Raw genomic sequence first — 23,965 nt, forward strand, 5'->3', positions numbered from 1 at the left:
CCATTACACCCATTTGTTGACAACCCAGAGAGAATTTTACATTCTCATTGAAGTTTGGCAACAATGGCTGACATGGATCCTCCACCTCCACCCCCAGTTCTTTCACGCCCTCTGAGGGAATACTTCATTCCCACAGATTATGTTCAGGCATCCTGCATTCGGAGACCCGATGTAGGAGCGCCGCATTATGAGATTAAGGCCAGCATTATTCAGATGCTTCCATCCTTTTATGGCCTTAGTCATGAGGATCCCTACCGATATTTAGATGAATTCCTCAAAATCTGTTCTACTGTTAAGATACAGAATTTCGATGATGATGCGTTGAGGTTGACTCTATTCCCCTTTTCATTGAAGGACAAAGTCAAATATTGGCTAAAGTCCTTAGATTCTGTAGAAATAGAGTCCCGGGATCAGTTGCAACAGGAGTTTCTTCGGAAATACTTTCCCATTGGTCGTACGAACCAATATCGTAGAGCCATCACTAGCTTTTCAGAGCTAGATGGTGAGCGCTTTCATGAGACCTGGGAGAGAATGAAGGATCTCCTCAGGAAATGTCCCCATCATCAGGTGCCGAAATGGCAACTGGTGCAGAGCTTCTACGATGGATTGTCTGACAAGAATCGTCAGATGATCGACTCTTCGTGTGGAGGGACATTCATGCTGAAAAGCGAGGACGAAGCATGGAGGCTATTTGATACATTAGCCGAGAATTCACTCCACCATGCTTCGAGTTCTCATTCGGATAGAGCCACACCCAGCATTCAGAAGAAAGCTGGTGTTCTTGAGATTGGTCCATCTACTGCATTACAGTGCAAGGTAGACATGATTGCTCAGAAGCTGGACCAGCTTCTCTCAGGACCATCCACTACACAACAGGTGTGTACTCTTTGTGCCAGTCCGGCACACGAGATCACTGAGTGCCCTTCGGCAGCTCAGTACCCTGAATTTGTTCAATAACAAGTTCAGGCAGCTCAGGGTTACGTCAGACCGCCGAATAACCCATTTTCATCGACATATAATCCGGGTTGGCGTAATCATCCCAATTTTTTATGGAAGAATCCACAGTCTTCCACACAGATGCCTACATCCTCTCAGCTAGTTCGGCAACCATCTTTTACTCAGTCATTTCAAAGACCGAACTATTCTCAGTCTTCTTCTTCTTCTGTCACTCCCTCGATTCTGCAGGAGTCTGCCCCGCAGACATCTTTTGAGGAGAGACTTTTTCAGGCATTCCAAGAGGTGAAAATCTCTAATCAGAACGCCTTCGAGAAGTGTAGCCAGATTTTGAGCTCGCATACGCAGTCCATTGCGAAGTTAGAATCACAAATGGGACAGTTAGCTGAGGCTATTAGTAGGAGACCCGAGGGTACATTGCCGAGTCAGGCTGTCATGAACCCAAAGGGTAAAGACCAGATGACTGGAGGCCTATTTCATACCGAGACACAGCAGCAGGCTAAATCAGTTATGGCCTTGAGGAGTGGACGTGAGTATCACGTCGAGAGCAGAGAGCGAGAGAGTAGAGAGAGGATAGAGGAGCCAGAGACCATTGTTTCACCTATGTCGGCTCAGCCATCATCCCCATCCCCATCATCATCTTCATCATCATCTTTATCTTCATCCTCAGAGAAGAAGAAGGATAGGACTGAGCCTTCTCACAAAGAGGAGGAGCCAGCAGAGTATATTCCCCCACCACCCTATCCCAAAGCATTAGAGTCTCCTGGTTATAGAGGGAAGCAAGGTGCGAAGATCCAGGACATGCTTGACATCTTCAAGCATGTGCAGATCAACCTACCTTTGCTCGATGCGATTCAGCAGGTACCGGCATATGCCAAATTCCTGAAGGAACTATGTACGCAGAAGCGTAAATCTAGAGAGAGAGTTCCTAACAGGGTCCATTTGACTGAGCAGGTGAGTTCAGTACTTCAGCATCAGACACCACCAAAGCTCAAGGACCCTGGAGCCCTATCATTGCGTGTACCATAGGGAATATCCGGATAAAACGCGCATTGCTCAATCTTGGAGCAAGCGTGAACATTCTACCCGGGTATTTCTTTGATTCTTTCGGGCTAGGAGAGATGAGATCGACTTCGATTACACTTCAACTGGCAGATCGTTCCGTCAAGGTACCAAGAGGTGTCTTGGAGGACGTGCTAGTTAAGGTGGATGACTTTTATTTTCCAGTCGATTTCATTATTCTTGATATGGAAGGAGTAGACAGCCAACACCAGACTCCGATCATTTTAGGCAGACCATTCTTGGCGACTGCCAATGCGTGCATCAACTGTAGGACCGGAGCCATGGATCTCTCATTCGGCAATAGGAAGGTAAAGCTGAATATTTTCAATGCCGCGATGGGACCAGCGGGAGACATGGACTGCTTTCATGTAGACATTGCACATGAGTTAGTGGAGGAGCAGCCCGAGTTGTACATTAGTGAGGATTCTTTAGATCTGTACCATATAGAGAAGAATAGTAGTGTAGATAGTGTAGATGTGTCTAGAGTGTCGTCAGAGAGACCACCTTGGGGAGCGGTCAGGGAGCCTCTTCCACCACTTGCGGAGACCCCCGCCAAATCTTCGATCGAGTCACCTCCGAAACTTGAGTTGAAACCCTTACCGGATTCACTCAAGTATGCATACCTCGGAGATGATGAGACTCTGCCTGTGATCATCTCGTCCCGGCTCACTGAGGAGCAGGAGCAGAGATTGCTGACTATTCTTCGAGAGCACAAGGCAGCGATTGGCTGGGGAGTTGCTGATCTGAAGGGGATTGATCCTTCATTCTGCATGCATAGAATCCATTGTGATGAGGAAGTCAAGCCATTTAGGGATATGCAGAGAAGGCTAAATCCCAACATGAAGGAAGTGTTGAAGAAAGAGGTGGTGAAGTGGTTGGATGCCGGAATCATTTACCCTATTTCTGATAGCCAGTGGGTCAGTCCAATTCAGGTTGTGCCGAAGAAGTCAGGACTCACTGTGGTTGAGAACGAGAAGAGTGAGAGAATTCCGATGAGGACCACTACAGGATGGCGAGTCTGCATCGATTATAGGAAGCTGAATGTGGCAACTAGGAAAGATCATTTCCCATTGCCATTCATTGATCAGATCTTAGAGAGACTCGCAGGGCAGAGCTACTACTGCTTTCTAGATGGATATTCAGGATACAATCAGGTAGCTGTCCATCTTGATGACCAGGAGAAGACCACATTTACATGTCCTTGTGGCACCTTCGCGTTTAGACGTATGCCTTTTCGGCTCTGTAATGCCCCGGCTACTTTTCAGAGGTGCATGCTTGCTATCTTCTCGAACATGATTGATGATGTGATGGAAGTTTTTATGGACGACTTTTCAGTGTATGGCTCTTCTTTTGAAGATTGCCTACAAAAACTTACTCGAGTACTGAGTAGGTGTGTGAAGACCAATCTCGTCCTGAGTTGGGAAAAGAGCCATTTTATGGTCCAGGAGGGGATTGTGCTAGGACACATTGTGTCCAAGCGTGGTATTGAGGTTGACAGAGCGAAGGTGGAATCCATTTCCCGTTTGACTCCACCCACCTCTGTGAGGCAGATTCGATCATTTTTAGGGCATGCGGGATTTTACAGGCGGTTCATAAAAGATTTCAGCAAAATCTCTCGACCGCTCTGCACTTTATTGGAGAAAGACCAGCCCTTTGTTTTCAGTGAGGATTGTATGAAGGCCTTTGAGATTCTCAAAAAGGCCTTGATTACTGCACCTATTTTGAGACCTCCAGATTGGACTCTCCCATTTGAGATTATGTGTGATGCATCTGATTACGCTATGGGGGCTATTTTAGGACAACCCATTGATAGGAAACCTTATGTGATCTACTATGCGAGTAGAACTCTGTCTGATGCCCAGATGAATTATACTACGACAGAGAAGGAACTACTTGCGGTAGTTTTCGCATTGGACAAATTTAGGTCCTATTTACTCGGTTCAAAGGTGGTTGTCTATTCTGACCATTCTGCATTGAAATATTTTTTGAATAAGAAAGACACCGAACCGAGATTGATTTGTTGGGTTCTACTACTACAAGAGTTTGATCTCGAGATTCGAGATAAGAAGGGAAGCGAGAATGTAGTAGCAGACCATCTTTCCAGACTGATCGTGGAGACCACGCAGGATCAGAGGCCGATCAGTGATTCTTTCCCCGACGAGCAGATCATGTCAGTCAGTACATCGCAGTTACCCTGGTTTGCAGACATTGTGAACTATCTGGTTTCGAGGCAGATACCTGAGCATTGGAACAAGAATGAGCGTGAGAGATTCCTATCTCAGGTGAGGCACTATTATTGGGATGAACCGGAGTTGTTCAAATACTGTGCAGACCAGATCATTAGGAGATGTGTTCCGGAGGAGGAGTACCAATCCATTCTGAATTTTTCCCATTCATTAGCCTGTGGAGGGCATTTTAATAGTAGGAAGATGGCTGCAAAGGTCTTGCAGTCAGGATTTTATTGGCCCACACTTCACAGGGATGCTCATGAGTTCTATAGGCAATGTCTACGATGCCAGCAGATTGGGAACATGTCCAAGAGGGACATGATGCCCTTGCTTCCGATTTTGATAGTCGAGATTTTTGACGTTTGGGGCATTGATTTCATGGGACCATTTCCGCCTTCATTTGGAAATTTATACATCCTTGTGGCGGTTGATTATGTGTCCAAATGGGTCGAGGCTGTGGCAACCAAGACCAATGATCACAAAGTAGTGCTTAAGTTCATTAAGCACAACATTTTCATTGGTTTTGGTGTGCCACAAGCAATGATTAGCGATGGTGGCAAGCAATTTAGGAATGTACAGATAGCTTCTTTTCTGAGAAGATATTCTGTCAATCATAGATTCACCACTCCATATCATCCGCAGACTAGTGGACAGGTTGAAGTATCCAATAGGGAGATCAAGCGAATTTTAGAAAAGACAGTTCGCCCGGACCGCAAGGATTGGTCTCAGCGCTTAGATGATGCACTTTGGGCATACAGAACTGCATTCAAGACTCCCATTGGCATGTCCCCGTATCGCCTTGTATTCGGGAAAGCATGCCATCTTCCTGTCGAGCTAGAGCATAGAGCGTACTGGGCTATCAAGAAATTGAATTTTGACCTCACCCAAGCTGGCAAAGAGAGAGCACTGCAGCTCTCAGAATTAGAGGAACTTCGGAATGATGCGTATGAGAATGCCAAATTATACAAAGCTCACACGAAAGCATTTCATGATAAGCATATTTCCAGGAAAGTGTTTGAGCCAGAGCAGAAAGTGTGGCTATACAATTCTCGTTTGCATTTATTCCCAGGGAAGTTGAGATCGAGATGGACAGGTCCTTACATCGTGAAAGAAGTATTTCCCCATGGAGCAGTAACATTATTCGATCCTATGACCCAAGGTACATTCAAGGTAAATGGGCAAAGATTGAAGCCCTTCATTTCAGATGCCTTGCAGGATGGTGAGTGTGAGATAGTGCATCTCACAAAGGCATGAGGATTCAACCAGAGGGATGTATCATATGTACATTAGTTTGTTTGTCATTTCAGTTTTTCTTTATTCACTATTTCATTTCATATGTGCTAACATTGGTTTTGATGTATGCAGGATGAATCTAACACTTAGTGTATCAGTTACCAGGTGCATGGAAAAGCATTCAAAGAATTCAAAGATCAGATGAAATTCAACTTCAGAAGCTCAGAAGAAATCAGGTTGTATCTATCCTTTCTCCCATATTTTTGTTAGTGTCTTTTAGTGTGCATGTGCATTACATTTTTACTTATTTTGTATGCCACTAGGGACAGTGTCATTCAAGCATGGGGGGGTGGTTTAGATGCATGTAGATGCATGCACACAAAAATTTCAAATTTTTTTTTTTGTATGACTAGTAATCAAAGTAGGCATTTGAGAACAAAGTGTAGCATATATGATTGTTTTTGGCATAATCTAACAGTTTATAAATTTTTAAGCCCCATAAAAATTTTATTTTCTGAACTGAGTCAAATAGAGTAGTTGTTTGTGAGATAATTCAAAGAAAAGATAGTATTTGATTGTTAGAAAATTTTGAATCACTTTAGTATAAGTATGCACAGTATGTTTTGTGAAAGAAATAAGCAATGAAAAGATGTGTTTGAAAAATGAGTTTAAAAGAATAGAGCTACGTTTAGTTGTTGATGTCTTCGTGAATCCTAGTAGTGGAACTCAGACACGAGATGAAGTGTTTGAGTATCTTAACGAAAAGGATAACGAAGGAGATCATCTTCTTGTCTAAATCGATATCTGTGGCCTTTGTAGTTCGAGTAAGTAGAATCTGAAGGGTGTTTTACACCTGGTGCCCCAAAGCCAGCTGGTTTGGGAGCCACCGGTTCGAAAGCTTGTTACATGGACTGCATAGAAAGCCTAAGAGATAGAGACATTGCACAGGACGAGAGGCAGACTATACGTAAACTATTAGAATAGAAGGTCTAGTGACTCGAGCAATTAAGTCCGAGGGATACTTTGTATCTAGTGCCCTAAGGTTGGCCAGCCTGGGAGTCACTGACCTAAAGCTCGCTACACGGGTCATGAAAACTGACTATTCGAAATAGTGCTCATATGAGAAGAATGCGCAAGAGATCAAAAGTTGAAAAAAAAGAAGAAGAGTGAAAATGAAAGAAAAAGAATGTGCTGAATGAGAAAATTTTCATTGCTTAGGCATATAAGTGTATTACTGTGCAGAAAATATACAAGTGAGAATAAATGAGTAAAACATGAGAATACTTGACTTTCAGAGAAAAATCATGAATTAGCTACAATATTAGAAAAGTGAAGGAAAAGAATTTTTATTGTGGCGGCATGAGATTTTTAAATTTGTTTTGAGAATGTCAATTACATGAAATATTTGTTCCAACTGCATTCTTAAGAGCCTAATATTTTTGAAAGATCATCCTCGCATTTCATTGATGTTTGTGGGTAGCATCTCTGCAAACCCTCACGAGACCTTACTCGTCCACTAGTGTAAGCTAAGGGTTTAAAGGGCTTGTTGCATACGCTAAATGCAACCGTGATTCCTACGAAAGTGAGTTAGTATTATGCATTCATGCTTAGCATTTCTTGTCTTCGTTGCATATCATAATTAGGGTTTGTTAAGGGACTAACAAACATTCAAGCATGGGGGTATTTGATGATGCATGAAATGCACATCATGTAAACAAGGTTTTCATGCATTTTGTATCAAGTTTAAGGTTTTAAACCCATGTTTAGATGTGTTTTGATAGTAAGGGGCTATGGTTCGAATTTCAGAAAAATCGGAGTTAAAATGAGAGAGTTATGGCTATTTCAGTGTTTGGGCATGGATTTCGAGGTGGATCGGATCCATATCCAACCCATTCAGGTCAATTGGACCTTTGATCAATTCTTAAAAAGCCCAAAACCCAACCCACACGCCTATCCATATCCAAATTAAAAAAGTTTTGCAGAAAACCCCCTAGAAAGTGGCGCCTAGCAATATTTTATTTTTTAACACTCTTTCTGAAAAATATCAAAACTATAAATAGTTTTTTTTCAAGAAACCTAGGCGTTTTTGGCTTTGTTTGGACGTCCCTTGCAGTGAATCTAACTCCAGCAGCTTCTTCCCCTCCAGCCCTCCACGTTTTGGCCATTGAAGACCGGCCTATGCTTGGTTTCCAAGCATATTTTGATCCCCTTTGTGTTTTCTTTTCATTTCTTTCTTGTTCCTTGCTGTCTTTTCACCACTTTTCTGTATTTTTGCAGGTGTAGCAGAGGTGGAGACCATTAACCTTGGGCGGGAGTGCGAAACACACCACCAAGGTGAGTCGGCCCTACCTCCATCCGGCTTTCTACACCCTCCGATCGAGAATCGACTCACATTCCATCGTCGGTGGATCTCCAACGTGTAGCAGTTGCAAAGGTTCCGTTTTTTGGTGAAAGTACAACATTCTCGAACTGCGTAGGACGTCCATCTCCAGCCACGGTCCGCTCTTCTTCATCCCCCCGGTCGTCGGATCTTCCAAAAGGTAGGTCTTCTTCTTCCTTCTCTTCTAGATAAAACCGAATTGGGTGTTGGTTTTCTTTTTATTTTATTTTCTGTGTGTTTCTTAGTTTTCTTTTCGTTTCAACCTTAGATTAGATTTCGTGCATAGGCCATCACGTTAGATTAGGTTTATGTGTTTGTTTGATTCATTGAAATCGATTTTCTTTTAGATTTTTCATTCTTTTCATTAAAATTGGCTAGATCTTCATCTAGCCGATCCTTCTAACTTCTCATAGGTGTTCTTGGGTCTGTTCTACTGAAACTCCATTTAGAAAATAATCCATTTTTATTTATCTTAGTCGGTGAGTGGTGAGTTGTGCTTTTGATTTCACTTGAAAAGCAAAAATCTAAAAATCGGCTAGACTATCTTTAGCCGATTCTTGATTTTTACAAAAATATTTTTCTTTGTTTTTATTTTTTTTTGTTCAGCATGTGGATTGTGTTGTTTTGCTGAAAATCCCATTAGAAAAAGTTCATTTTAGTTCATTTTATCCGTGGGTTGTGCTTGTGTCTTGTTTTGATTTTACTTTTGAAAAAGAAAAAAAAATTGGCTAGAGATATTCTAGCCGATCTTTGCATTTTTGTAAAAAGTGTGTTTAGATTGGTAAGTCGTGTGGTTTACTGTGTGTTTAGTACGTTAACAGTAGCATAAACTTGTGTTAGTCATTGCATTATTTTAGGATTGATTTAACTAATTGTTTTAATCATTTTCGGTTTTTGTGTTTTGAGTCTATTGAAGAAAATTAAAAATCAAGTTTTCTTTTCTTCATGTTTTTAATTCCAGCATAGTGTTGTTCTTGTTAGCATTTGTGTAATTAGTAGTCCTTTTTACTATTTTCTAATTTAGTTTTATCAAAATAGTGGTTATTTAGTTTTATTACTTTTTGTTAATTTATATTTTTATTTTTTTAATTTTCGGGTGGATCTTCTTCTTCCCCAAGGTGGGGCGGCATCCATTAGAGCTCCTATTGAGCTCTAGGTTGATTTTTTTAGAAAGTCTTAATTGCCATTAGTTGAGTTAGGAAGGTGTCTAGGTTCAATGTATTAGGGTTTTATCTCATAGCCGTTTTTAGTGATCATTTAAGTAGGTTTTAGTAATTAGGGCAGCATTTAATTCTAGAAAGTCGTGTTTTTCAATTAGGTCTTTTCATTACCTAGGTGAGTCTTAAATTCTTTGGTAGTATAGTCTTAATTTAGAGTTGGCGATTTTGAGAGGGGAGGCAATTAAGGTAATTGCATTTAAAAAGTTTTTGGAAAGAGTGGATTCCCCAAAAATCGTGTGGGATATTTAAAATCGTGAACTTTGGATTAATTGTAGATTAATTAAGAGGTTGCTACTTTAATTGACCCAAGTTAAGTGAGGCAAACCCTAGTCTAAACGCACTTGAGTCTAGTCAAGACCACACTTAGGTCGAGTCAACCTTAGTCTACCTATTGAGACCTACACTAACCGAGTTAACCTAGTTGACTTAGTTAGGTGTGTCTTGTGTCCAAGTCAACTTGAACCCTAACTCGAGTCAAACCCTAGTCTAAACCTAGTGAGTCAACCGAGCTTACCTTATCCCATTCGAGCCTAGTCAAACCTAAGTTGGGTCAAACTTAGTTGAGTCTAAGTCAACCCGAACCTAGTTGACTAAGTCCACCCTAAACCGAGTTCAACCTAGTCTTAATAAGCCTAAGTCTCAGACCAAGACCTAACCCGAGTCAAGTTTTAGTCTAACCCAGAGTGAGTCCAAACCGAGCCTAGTTCGAGTCAACTCTACTCTAAGTCAAACCTAATCTGGGTTAAACCAAGTTGAGTCAACCTTAACCAAGTTAACCCAACCCTATCCAAGTCAAACCGAGTCTACCTAAGTCAAAACCGAACCCAATTAGTTAGGCCAAACCTAAACCAAGTCCATACTAGTCCGAGTCGAGTCAAACATAGCTCGGGCCTACCTAATCCAAACCGAGTTCTCCCAAACCAACCCGAACCTACCTAAGTCAAAACCGAGCCCAGTTGAGTTAACCAAGTGAACCCTAACCCTAGCCTTATCTCTTTAGTGAATTAATTTCATTTAGTATTATTTATGTTGATTTTTATACTAATTAGTTTATTTATCTAAGTTAGTTTTAGTGTAGAAGTGTGTGTACGGATATCGTATTTGTTTCGTAAGTGTGAAATGTGTTTGTGATTGTTTGAATTGGTAATTAGATATTGTTTAACTTAGTAGTCGGATTGCATTTTATTGTTTAGCATAGTTGCATTTGCATTGTTAGTTAACGTAGTTATAGTCATAATTTGCTTATCGTGTTTTGTTCGCCGTGCATTTAGCGTATTCGTAATAGTCATCTGCATATACACTGTTATACAGTGTGATTTAGATTTCATTAGGTTTGATTTGTCTTTTAGAGTGTTAAAATAGATTCATAAAGTGAATAGTACACTCAAATAAAAACCAGATTTTTGCCCTGTCGCACCAGCATTATTTTCTGTGCAAAAATTCTGTGTTTTCCAAAAAAAATTCTTCTATTCACTTTATTGACTTGTTATTTGACTGCATACCAAAATTCAGCTCATTCGGAGTTGATTTGGTCTGATTTTTAAGCGTTTTGCGAAAACCGCTTTTTCTGGATTTCAAATTACAGGACTTTCGATATCCTGATTTTTCCCAGATTTCAAACGCTTATATCTGGAGTTCCAGATACTGTTTTTCAATTCTGTAAAAACTGTAAGTTTTTTTAATCTGTCATTTGCAGAACAAAACAAATTTTGGGAAAATCGGACCTCGTTTGCCTTGTCAAACAGTGGTTTTCCGATAACCTGTCAGAATGCTATTTTACACTAGTTAGGGGCAGTTTCGTAATTTTCTTAATTTCGGCATTTTAGACCTGTTTTCATTAGTTTCTGCATTTTAGGAGTTGCATAAGCATCTTACAGCATTAGTAGAAGTAATTTAGTTAATTTTAGAATTAGTTTAGTATTTTATTTAATTATTGTTTGATACGTAGCATTTGTTTTATTATTTTCGTAAAATTAGAATTAGTTTGAGTTACTCTTTGCATTATTAGAATAGAATACTAACTTGGTATTTTTCTTCATTTTTAGGTTGTAAAGCATATTTAGTTTCCAGGGTTGTTTTCTAAGTGTGAGGAGCGAATAATTGGCGAAAAGGCAGAAATACCCTTGGTGTGGAGCAGAAGAAATAGTTGCTTGTTTATTTTCATTTTAGTGATTAAATGTATTTGTATTAGTTTTATAATTGTAGATTGACATTTGTCATTAATAAATTAAATTTTCTAGAAATATCCTGATTAATTCCTGTTCCCTGAGGATTCGACCCGTACTTACCACTTTGTGGAAAGTCGGTTTTTATATTTTTGGTTGACGATTTTCCAAAGTTTATTGAAAATAATTGTTTTAAAAAGATCATTTCAAGATATCAACCAAATTTTGGCGCCGTTGCCGGGGAACGGCGAATTAATTACTTTATTTCTTAGAGTTTGATTTTTTAATTTGTTTTAGTTAGTTAATTAGTTGTTTTATTTTTAGTTAGTAGGATTAGTAAGTGAATATAGGATTAACATGGTTAGTAAATATAGGATTCATGTTCTGTTCTTTCTAGGATTCACTTGAAATTCATTCTGCAAGGAGCGATTAGACAGGTGGGTTTTAGAAAAACTTAGTTTGTGATTTCCTGTATTTATCTTTTCAGTACTTTAGAGTAGTTTAATTTGTTATTTCATTTACTTAGTTAGATCATTCTGACATAATTAGTATAGCATATTTGTTTAGTAGTTGTCTATTTTGTGTTATTTACATTTTAGTACCTGTGTTAGTTTATTTTTATTTTTAGATTTAGGTCGTTTGCTTACATCTGGTCTTAGTACCAGTGTATGCAGGGGCGACGAGGTCTAGGAACCCCATTACACCCATTTGTTGACAACCTAGAGAGAATTTTACATTCTCATTGAAGTTTGGCAACAATGGCTGACATGGATCCTCCACCTCCACCCCCAGTTCTTTCACGCCCTCTGAGGGAATACTTCATTCCCACAGACTATGTTCAGGCATCCTGCATTCGGAGACCCGATGTAGGAGCGCCGCATTATGAGATTAAGGCCAGCATTATTCAGATGCTTTCATCCTTTTATGGCCTTAGTCATGAGGATCCCTACCGATATTTAGATGAATTCCTCAAAATATGTTCTACTGTTAAGATACAGAATTTCGATGATGATGCGTTGAGGTTGACTCTATTCCCCTTTTCATTGAAGGACAAAGCCAAGTATTGGCTAAAGTCCTTAGATTCTGTAGAAATAGAGTCCCGGGATCAGTTGCAACAGGAGTTTCTTCGAAAATACTTTCCCATTGGTCGTACGAACCAATATCGTAGAGCCATCACTAGCTTTTCAGAGCTAGATGGTGAGCGCTTTCATGAGACCTGGGAGAGAATGAAGGATCTCCTCAGGAAATGTCCCCATCATCAGGTGCCGAAATGGCAACTGGTGCAGAGCTTCTACGATGGATTGTCTGACAAGAATCGTCAGATGATCGACTCTTCGTGTGGAGGGACATTCATGCTGAAAAGCGAGGACGAAGCATGGAGGCTATTTGATACATTAGCCGAGAATTCACTCCACCATGCTTCGAGTTCTCATTCGGATAGAGCCACACCCAGCATTCAGAAGAAAGCTGGTGTTCTTGAGATTGGTCCATCTACTGCATTACAGTGCAAGGTAGACATGATTGCTCAGAAGCTGGACCAGCTTCTCTCAGGACCATCCACTACACAACAGGTGTGTACTCTTTGTGCCAGTCCGGCACACGAGATCACTGAGTGCCCTTCGGCAGCTCAGTACCCTGAATTTGTTCAATAACAAGTTCAGGCAGCTCAGGGTTACGTCAGACCGCCGAATAACCCATTTTCATCGACATATAATCCGGGTTGGCGTAATCATCCCAATTTTTTATGGAAGAATCCACAGTCTTCCACACAGATGCCTACATCCTCTCAGCCAGTTCGGCAACCATCTTTTACTCAGTCATTTCAAAGACCGAACTATTCTCAGTCTTCTTCTTCTTCTGTCACTCCCTCGATTCCGCAGGAGTCTGCCCCGCAGACATCTTTTGAGGAGAGACTTTTCCAGGCATTCCAAGAGGTGAAAACCTCTAATCAGAACACCTTCAAGAAGTGTAGCCAGATTTTGAGCTCGCATACGCAGTCCATTGCGAAGTTAGAATCACAAATGGGACAGTTAGCTGAGGCTATTAGTAGGAGACCCGAGGGTACATTGCCGAGTCAGGTTGTCATGAACCCGAAGGGTAAAGACCAGATGACTGGAGGCCTATTTCATACCGAGACACAGCAGCAGGCTAAATCAGTTATGGCCTTGAGGAGTGGACGTGAGTATCACGTCGAGAGCAGAGAGCGAGAGAGTAGAGAGAGGATAGAGGAGCCAGAGACCATTGTTTCACCTATGTAGGCTCAGCCATCATCCCCATCCCCATCATCATCTTCATCATCATCTTTATCTTCATCCTCAGAGAAGAAGAAGGATGGGAGTGAGCCTTCTCACAAAGAGGAGGAGCCAGCAGAGTATATTCCCCCACCACCCTATCCCAAAGCATTAGAGTCTCCTGGTTATAGAGGGAAGCAAGGTGCGAAGATCCAGGACATGCTTGACATCTTCAAGCATGTGCAGATCAACCTACCTTTGCTCGATGCGATTCAGCAGGTACCGACATATGCCAAATTCCTGAAGGAACTATGTATGCAGAAGCGTAAATCTAGAGAGAGAGTTCCTAACAGGGTCCATTTGACTGAGCAGGTGAGTTCAGTACTTCAGCATCAGACACCACCAAAGCTCAAGGACCCTGGAGCCCTATCATTGCGTGTACCATAGGGAATATCCGGATAAAACGCGCATTGCTCAATCTTGGAGCAAGCGTGAACATTCTACCCGGGTATTTCTTTGATTCTTTCGGGCTAGGAGAGATGAGATCGACTTCGATTACACTTCAACTGGCAGATCGTTCTGTCAAGGTACCAAGAGGTGTCTTGGAGGACGTGCTAGTTAAGGTGGATGACTTTTATTTTCCAGTCGATTTCATTATTCTTGATATGGAAGGAGTAGACAGCCAGCACCAGACTACGATCATTTTAGGCAGACCATTCTTGGCGACTGCCAATGCGTGCATCAACTGTAGGACCGGAGCCATGGATCTCTCATTCGGCAATAGGAAGGTAAAGCTGAATATTTTCAATGCCGCGATGGGACCAGCGGGAGACATGGACTGCTTTCATGTAGACATTGCACATGAGTTAGTGGAGGAGCAGCCCGAGTTGTACATTAGTGAGGATTCTTTAGATCTGTACCATATAGAGAAGAATAGTAGTGTAGATAGTGTAGATGTGTCTAGAGTGTCGTCAGAGAGACCACCTTGGGGAGCGGTCAGGGAGCCTCTTCCACCACTTGCGGAGACCCCCGCCAAATCTTCGATCGAGTCACCTCCGAAACTTGAGTTGAAACCCTTACCGGATTCACTCAAGTATGCATACCTCGGAGATGATGAGACTCTGTCTGTGATCATCTCGTCCCGGCTCACTGAGGAGCAGGAGCAGAGATTGCTGACTATTCTTCGAGAGCACAAGGCAGCGATTGGCTGGGGAGTTGCTGATCTGAAGGGGATTGATCCTTCATTCTGCATGCATAGAATCCATTGTGATGAGGAAGTCAAGCCATTTAGGGATATGCAGAGAAGGCTAAATCCCAACATGAAGGAAGTGGTGAAGAAAGAGGTGGTGAAGTGGTTGGATGCCGAAATCATTTACCCTATTTCTGATAGCCAGTGGGTCAGTCCAATTCAGGTTGTGCCGAAGAAGTCAGGACTCATTGTGGTTGAGAACGAGAAGAGTGAGAGAATTCCGATGAGGACCACTACAGGATGGCGAGTCTGCATCGATTATAGGAAGCTGAATGTGGCAACTAGGAAAGATCATTTCCCATTGCCATTCATTGATCAGATCTTAGAGAGACTCGCAGGGCAGAGCTACTACTGCTTTCTAGATGGATATTCAGGATACAATCAGGTAGCTGTCCATCTTGATGACCAGGAGAAGACCACATTTACATGTCCTTGTGGCACCTTCGCGTTTAGACGTATGCCTTTTGGGCTCTGTAATGCCCCGGCTACTTTTCAGAGGTGCATGCTTGCTATCTTCTCGAACATGATTGATGATGTGATGGAAGTTTTTATGGACGACTTTTCAGTGTATGGCTCTTCTTTTGAAGATTGCCTCCAAAAACTTACTCGAGTACTGAGTAGGTGTGCGAAGACCAATCTCGTCCTGAGTTGGGAAAAGAGCCATTTTATGGTCCAGGAGAGGATTGTGCTAGGACACATTGTGTCCAAGCGTGGTATTGAGGTTGACAGAGCGAAGGTGGAATCCATTTCCCGTTTGACTCCACCCACCTCTGTGAGGCAGATTCGATCATTTTTAGGGCATGCGGGATTTTACAGGCGGTTCATAAAAGATTTCAGCAAAATCTCTCGACCGCTCTGCACTTTATTGGAGAAAGACCAGCCCTTTGTTTTCGGTGAGGATTGTATGAAGGCCTTTGAGATTCTCAAAAAGGCCTTGATTACTGCACCTATTTTGAGACCTCCAGATTGGACTCTCCCATTTGAGATTATGTGTGATGCATCTGATTACGCTATGGGGGCTATTTTAGGACAATGCATTGATAGGAAACCTTATGTGATCTACTATGCGAGTAGAACTCTGTCTGATGCCCAGATGAATTATACTACGACAGAGAAGGAACTACTTGCGGTAGTTTTCGCATTGGACAAATTTAGGTCCTATTTACTCGGTTCAAAGGTGGTTGTCTATTCTGACCATTCTGCATTGAAATATTTTTTGAATAAGAAAGACACCAAACCGAGATTGATTTGTTGGGTTCTACTACTACAAGAGTTTGATCTCGAGATTCGAGATAAGAAGGGAAGCGAGAATGTAGTAGCAGACCATCTTTCCAGACTGATCGTGGAGACCACGCAGGATCAGAGGCCGATCAGTGATTCTTTCCCCGACGAGCAGATCATGTCAGTCAGTACATCGCAGTTACCCTGGTTTGCAGATATTGTGAACTATCTGGTTTCGAGGCAGATACCTGAGCATTGGAACAAGAATGAGCGTGAGAGATTCCTATCTCAGATGAGGCACTATTATTGGGATGAACCGGAGTTGTTCAAATACTGTGCAGACCAGATCATTAGGAGATGTGTTCCAGAGGAGGAGTACCAGTCCATTCTGAATTTTTCCCATTCATTAGCCTGTGGAGGGCATTTTAGTAGTAGGAAGATGGCTGCAAAGGTCTTGCAGTCAGGATTTTATTGGCCCACACTTCACAGGGATGCTCATGAGTTCTATAGGCGATGTCTACGATGCCAGCAGATTGGGAACATGTCCAAGAGGGACATGATGCCCTTGCTTCCGATTTTTGATAGTCGAGATTTTTGACGTTTGGGGCATTGATTTCATGGGACCATTTCCGCCTTCATTCGGAAATTTATACATCCTTGTGGTGGTTGATTATGTGTCCAAATGGGTCGAGGCTGTGGCAACCAAGACCAATGATCACAAAGTAGTGCTTAAGTTCATTAAGCACAACATTTTCAGTGGTTTTGGTGTGCCACAAGCAATGATTAGCGATGCTGGCAAGCAATTTAGGAATGTACATATAGCTTCTTTTCTGAGAAGATATTCTGTCAATCATAGATTCACCACTCCATATCATCCGCAGACTAGTGGACAGGTTGAAGTATCCAATAGGGAGATCAAGCGAATTTTAGAAAAGACAGTTCGCTCGGACCGCAAGGATTGGTCTCAGCGCTTAGATGATGCACTTTGGGCATACAGAACTGCATTCAAGACTCCCATTGGCATGTCCCCGTATCGCCTTGTATTCGGGAAAGCATGCCATCTTCCTATCGAGCTAGAGCATAGAGCGTTCTGGGCTATCAAGAAATTGAATTTTGACCTCACCCAAGCTGGCAAAGAGAGAGCACTGCAGCTCTCAGAATTAGAGGAACTTCGGAATGATGCGTATGAGAATGCCAAATTATACAAAGCTCACACGAAAGCATTTCATGATAAGCATATTTCCAGGAAAGTGTTTGAGCCAGAGCAGAAAGTGTGGCTATACAATTCTCGTTTGCATTTATTCCCAGGGAAGTTGAGATCGAGATGGACAGGTCCTTACATCGTGAAAGAAGTATTTCCCCATGGAGCAGTAACATTATTCGATCCTATGACCCAAGGTACATTCAAGGTAAATGGGCAAAGATTGAAGCCCTTCATTTCAGATGCCTTGCAGGATGGTGAGTGTGAGATAGTGCATCTCACAAAGGCATGAGGATTCAACCAGAGGGATGTATCATATGTACATTAGTTTGTTTGTCATTTCAGTTTTTCTTTATTCACTATTTCATTTCATATGTGCTAACATTGGTTTTGATGTATGCAGGATGAATCTAACACTTAGTGTATCAGTTACCAAGTGCATGGAAAAGCATTCAAAGAATTCAAAGATCAGATGAAATTCAACTTCAGAAGCTCAGAAGAAATCAGGTTGTATCTATCCTTTCTCCCATATTTTTGTTAGTGTCTTTTAGTGTGCATGTGCATTACATTTTTACTTATTTTGTATGCCACTAGGGACAGTGTCATTCAAGCATGGGGGGGTGGTTTAGATGCATGTAGATGCATGCACACAAAAATTTCAAAATTTTTTTTTTTGTATGACTGGTAATCAAAGTAGGCATTTGAGAACAAAGTGTAGCATATATGATTGTTTTTGGCATAATCTAACAGTTTATAAATTTTTAAGCCCCATAAAAATTTTATTTTCTGAACTGAGTCAAATAGAGTAGTTGTTTGTGAGATAATTCAAAGAAAAGATAGTATTTGATTGTTAGAAAATTTTGAATCACTTTAGTATAAGTATGCACAGTATGTTTTGTGAAAGAAATAAGCAATGAAAAGATGTGTTTGAAAAATGAGTTTAAAAGAATAGAGCTACGTTTAGTTGTTGATGTCTTCGTGAATCCTAGTAGTGGAACTCAGACACGAGATGAAGTGTTTGAGTATCTTAACGAAAAGGATAACGAAGGAGATCATCTTCTTGTCTAAATCGATATCTGTGGCCTTTGTAGTTCGAGTAAGTAGAATCTGAAGGGTGTTTTACACCTGGTGCCCCAAAGCCAGCTGGTTTGGGAGCCACCGGTTCGAAAGCTTGTTACATGGACTGCATAGAAAGCCTAAGAGATAGAGACATTGCACAGGACGAGAGGCAGACTATACGTAAACTATTAGAATAGAAGGTCTAGTGACTCGAGCAATTAAGTCCGAGGGATACTTTGTATCTAGTGCCCTAAGGTTGGCCAGCCTGGGAGTCACTGACCTAAAGCTCGCTACACGGGTCATGAAAACTGACTATTCGAAATAGTGCTCATATGAGAAGAATGCGCAAGAGATCAAAAGTTGAAAAAAAAGAAGAAGAGTGAAAATGAAAGAAAAAGAATGTGCTGAATGAGAAAATTTTCATTGCTTAGGCATATAAGTGTATTACTGTGCAGAAAATATACAAGTGAGAATAAATGAGTAAAACATGAGAATACTTGACTTTCAGAGAAAAATCATGAATTAGCTACAATATTAGAAAAGTGAAGGAAAAGAATTTTTATTGTGGCGGCATGAGATTTTTAAATTTGTTTTGAGAATGTCAATTACATGAAATATTTGTTCCAACTGCATTCTTAAGAGCCTAATATTTTTGAAAGATCATCCTCGCATTTCATTGATGTTTGTGGGTAGCATCTCTGCAAACCCTCACGAGACCTTACTCGTCCACTAGTGTAAGCTAAGGGTTTAAAGGGCTTGTTGCATACGCTAAATGCAACCGTGATTCCTACGAAAGTGAGTTAGTATTATGCATTCATGCTTAGCATTTCTTGTCTTCGTTGCATATCATAATTAGGGTTTGTTAAGGGACTAACAAACATTCAAGCATGGGGGTATTTGATGATGCATGAAATGCACATCATGTAAACAAGTTTTTCATGCATTTTGTATCAAGTTTAAGGTTTTAAACCCATGTTTAGATGTGTTTTGATAGTAAGGGGCTATGGTTTGAATTTCAGAAAAATCGGAGTTAAAATGAGAGAGTTATGGCTATTTCAGTGTTTGGGCATGGATTTCGAGGTGGATCGGATCCATATCCGACCCATTCAGGTCAATTGGACCTTTGATCAATTCTTAAAAAGCCCAAAACCCAACCCACACGCCTATCCATATCCAAATTAAAAAAGTTTTGCAGAAAACCCCCCAGAAAGTGGCGCCTAGCAATATTTTATTTTTTAACACTCTTTCTGAAAAATATCAAAACTATAAATAGTTTTTTTTCAAGGACCCTAGGCGTTTTTGGCTTTGTTTGGACGTCCCTTGCAGTGAATCTAACTCCAGCAGCTTCTTCCCCTCCAGCCCTCCACGTTTTGGCCATTGAAGACCGGCCTATGCTTGGTTTCCAAGCATATTTTGATCCCCTTTGTGTTTTCTTTTCATTTCTTTCTTGTTCCTTGCTGTCTTTTCACCACTTTTCTGTATTTTTGCAGGTGTAGCAGAGGTGGAGACCATTAACCTTGGGTGGGAGTGCGAAACACACCACCAAGGTGAGTCGGCCCTACCTCCATCCGGCTTTCTACACCCTCCGATCGAGAATCGACTCACATTCCATCGTCGGTGGATCTCCAACGTGTAGCAGTTGCAAAGGTTCCGTTTTTTGGTGAAAGTACAACATTCTCGAACTGCGTAGGACGTCCATCTCCAGCCACGGTCCGCTCTTCTTCATCCACCCGGTCGTCGGATCTTCCAAAAGGTAGGTCTTCTTCTTCCTTCTCTTCTAGATAAAACCGAATTGGGTGTTGGTTTTCTTTTTATTTTATTTTCTGTGTGTTTCTTAGTTTTCTTTTCGTTTCAACCTTAGATTAGATTTCGTGCATAGGCCATCACGTTAGATTAGGTTTATGTGTTTGTTTGATTCATTGAAATCGATTTTTTTTTAGATTTTTCATTCTTTTCATTAAAATTGGCTAGATCTTCATCTAGCCGATCCTTCTAACTTCTCATAGGTGTTCTTGGGTCTGTTCTACTGAAACTCCATTTAGAAAATAATCCATTTTTATTCATCTTAGTCGGTGAGTGGTGAGTTGTGCTTTTGATTTCACTTGAAAAGCAAAAATCTAAAAATCGGCTAGACTATCTTTAGCCGATTCTTGATTTTTACAAAAATATTTTTCTTTGTTTTTATTTTTTTTTGTTCAGCATGTGGATTGTGTTGTTTTGCTGAAAATCCCATTAGAAAAAGTTCATTTTAGTTCATTTTATCCGTGGGTTGTGCTTGTGTCTTGTTTTGATTTTACTTTTGAAAAAGAAAAAAAAATTGGCTAGAGATATTCTAGCCGATCTTTGCATTTTTGTAAAAAGTGTGTTTAGATTGGTAAGTCGTGTGGTTTACTGTGTGTTTAGTATGTTAACAGTAGCATAAACTTGTGTTAGTCATTGCATTATTTTAGGATTGATTTAACTAATTGTTTTAATCATTTTCGGTTTTTGTGTTTTGAGTCTATTGAAGAAAATTAAAAATCAAGTTTTCTTTTCTTCATGTTTTTAATTCCAGCATAGTGCTGTTCTTGTTAGCATTTGTGTAATTAGTAGTCCTTTTTACTATTTTCTAATTTAGTTTTATCAAAATAGTGGTTATTTAGTTTTATTACTTTTTGTTAATTTATATTTTTATTTTTTTAATTTTCGGGTGGATCTTCTTCTTCCCCAAGGTGGGGCGGCAGCCATTAGAGATCCTATTGAGCTCTAGGTCGATTTTTTTAGAAAGTCTTAATTGCCATTAGTTGAGTTAGGAAGGTGTCTAGGTTCAATGTATTAGGGTTTTATCTCATAGCCGTTTTTAGTGATCATTTAAGTAGGTTTTAGTAATTAGGGCAGCATTTAATTCTAGAAAGTCGTGTTTTTCAATTAGGTCTTTTCATTACCTAGGTGAGTCTTAAATTCTTTGGTAGTATAGTCTTAATTTAGAGTTGGCGATTTTGAGAGGGGAAACAATTAAGGTAATTGCATTTAAAAAGTTTTTGGAAAGAGTGGATTCCCCAAAAATCGTGTGGGATATTTAAAATCGTGAACTTTGGATTAATTGTAGATTAATTAAGAGGTTGCTACTTTAATTGACCCAAGTTAAGTGAGGCAAACCCTAGTCTAAACGCACTTGAGTCTAGTCAAGACCACACTTAGGTCGAGTCAACCTTAGTCTACCTATTGAGACCTACCCTAACCGAGTTAACCTAGTTGACTTAGTTAGGTGTGTCTTGTGTCCAAGTCAACTTGAACCCTAACTCGAGTCAAACCCTAGTCTAAACCTAGTGAGTCAACCGAGCTTACCTTATCCCATTCGAGCCTAGTCAAACCTAAGTTGGGTCAAACTTAGTTGAGTCTAAGTCAACCCGAACCTAGTTGACTAATTCCACCCTAAACCGAGTTCAACCTAGTCTTAATAAGCCTAAGTCTCAGACCAAGACCTAACCCGAGTCAAGTTTTAGTCTAACCCAGAGTGAGTCCAAACCGAGCCTAGTTCGAGTCAACTCTACTCTAAGTCAAACCTAATCTGGGTTAAACCAAGTTGAGTCAACCTTAACCAAGTTAACCCAACCCTATCCAAGTCAAACCGAGTCTACCTAAGTCAAAACCGAACCCAATTAGTTAGGCCAAACCTAAACCAAGTCCATACTAGTCCGAGTCGAGTCAAACATAGCTCGGGCCTACCTAATCCAAACCGAGTTCTCCCAAACCAACCCGAACCTACCTAAGTCAAAACCGAGCCCAGTTGAGTTAACCAAGTGAACCCTAACCCTAGCCTTATCTCTTTAGTGAATTAATTTCATTTAGTATTATTTATGTTGATTTTTATACTAATTAGTTTATTTATCTAAGTTAGTTTTAGTGTAGAAGTGTGTGTACGGATATCGTATTTGTTTCGTAAGTGTGAAATGTGTTTGTGATTGTTTGAATTGGTAATTAGACATTGTTTAACTTAGTAGTCGGATTGCATTTTATTGTTTAGCATAGTTGCATTTTTGTAAAAAGTGTGTTTAGATTGGTAAGTCGTGTGGTTTACTGTGTGTTTAGTACGTTAACAGTAGCATAAACTTGTGTTAGTCATTGCATTATTTTAGGATTGATTTAACTAATTGTTTTAATCATTTTCGGTTTTTGTGTTTTGAGTCTATTGAAGAAAATTAAAAATCAAGTTTTCTTTTCTTCATGTTTTTAATTCCAGCATAGTGCTGTTCTTGTTAGCATTTGTGTAATTAGTAGTCCTTTTTACTATTTTCTAATTTAGTTTTATCAAAATAGTGGTTATTTAGTTTTATTACTTTTTGTTAATTTATATTTTTATTTTTTTAATTTTCGGGTGGATCTTCTTCTTCCCCAAGGTGGGGCGGCATCCATTAGAGCTCCTATTGAGCTCTAGGTCGATTTTTTTAGAAAGTCTTAATTGCCATTAATTGAGTTAGGAAGGTGTCTAGGTTCAATGTATTAGGGTTTTATCTCATAGCCGTTTTTAGTGATCATTTAAGTAGGTTTTAGTAATTAGGGCAACATTTAATTCTAGAAAGTCGTGTTTTTCAATTAGGTCTTTTCATTACCTAGGTGAGTCTTAAATTCTTTGGCAGTATAGTCTTAATTTAGAGTTGGCGATTTTGAGAGGGGAGGCAATTAAGGTAATTGCATTTAAAAAGTTTTTGGAAAGAGTGGATTCCCCAAAAATCGTGTGGGATATTTAAGGAGGAATTAATTTTTGGATGTGCATTAAAGTAGTTGTTAGTCTTTGATCTTGGAAAGTGTTTTTGAAATTAAACTAAAATTCCAAATTAAGTTCCACGATTTTCAGAAAGGAATAAATACTCTTTACTCAAGTTGGGAAAGCAAAACTCGTGGGGTTTTCTTCTAAGTTGGACTTTCCATTTTCCAAAGTGAGAGTTTGAATACAATTAAGGAGGGTAACTCCCTCATTAAGTGGGGCGGTTTTTTGGAGAATCCAATTTATTTCAAAGTTTGAGCAATTACCATTATTACTTTATTTTCCCAACCTTCTCCATTAAAATCGTGAACTTTGGATTAATTGTAGATTAATTAAGAGGTTGCTACTTTAATTGACCCAAGTTAAGTGAGGCAAACCCTAGTCTAAACCCACTTGAGTCTAGTCAAGACCACACCTAGGTCGAGTCAACCTTAGTCTACCTATTGAGACCTACCCTAACCGAGTTAACCTAGTTGACTTAGTTAGGTGTGTCTTGTGTCCAAGTCAACTTGAACCCTAACTCGAGTCAAACCCTAGTCTAAACCTAGTGAGTCAACCGAGCTTACCTTATCCCATTCGAGCCTAGTCAAACCTAAGTTGGGTCAAACTTAGTTGAGTCTAAGTCAACCCGAACCTAGTTGACTAAGTCCACCCTAAACCGAGTTCAACCTAGTCTTAATAAGCCTAAGTCCCAGACCAAGACCTAACCCGAGTCAAGTTTTAGTCTAACCCAGGGTGAGTCCAAACCGAGCCTAGTTCGAGTCAACTCTAGTCTAAGTCAAACCTAATCTGGGTTAAACCAAGTTGAGCCAACCTTAACCAAGTTAACCCAACCCTATCCAAGTCAAACCGAGTCTACCTAAGTCAAAACCGAACCCAATTAGTTAGGCCAAACCTAAACCAAGTCTATACTAGTCCGAGTCAAGTCAAACATAGCTCGAGCCTACCTAATCCAAACCGAGTTCTCCCAAACCAACCCGAACCTACCTAAGTCAAAACCGAGCCTAGTTGAGTT

General features: G+C 40.4%; 2 non-coding genes across 2 annotated transcripts; both read right to left on the reverse strand.

Annotated features, from left to right (window-relative positions):
- Positions 1–466: 466 nt before the first annotated feature.
- Positions 467–569, reverse strand: LOC149832365 (small nucleolar RNA R71). Its single transcript, XR_016433451.1, has one exon. It is a non-coding gene; the product is annotated as a small nucleolar RNA R71 (small nucleolar RNA).
- Positions 570–12,403: 11,834 nt separating this feature from the next.
- On the reverse strand, positions 12,404–12,506 carry LOC149832366 (small nucleolar RNA R71). Its single transcript, XR_016433452.1, has one exon. It is a non-coding gene; the product is annotated as a small nucleolar RNA R71 (small nucleolar RNA).
- Between the last annotated feature and the right edge of the window lie 11,459 nt (positions 12,507–23,965).

The sequence above is a fragment of the Nuphar pumila genome, chromosome 7 (assembly GCF_984573655.1).
Source record: "Nuphar pumila chromosome 7, dmNupPumi1.hap1.1, whole genome shotgun sequence".
NCBI lineage: Eukaryota > Viridiplantae > Streptophyta > Magnoliopsida > Nymphaeales > Nymphaeaceae > Nuphar > Nuphar pumila.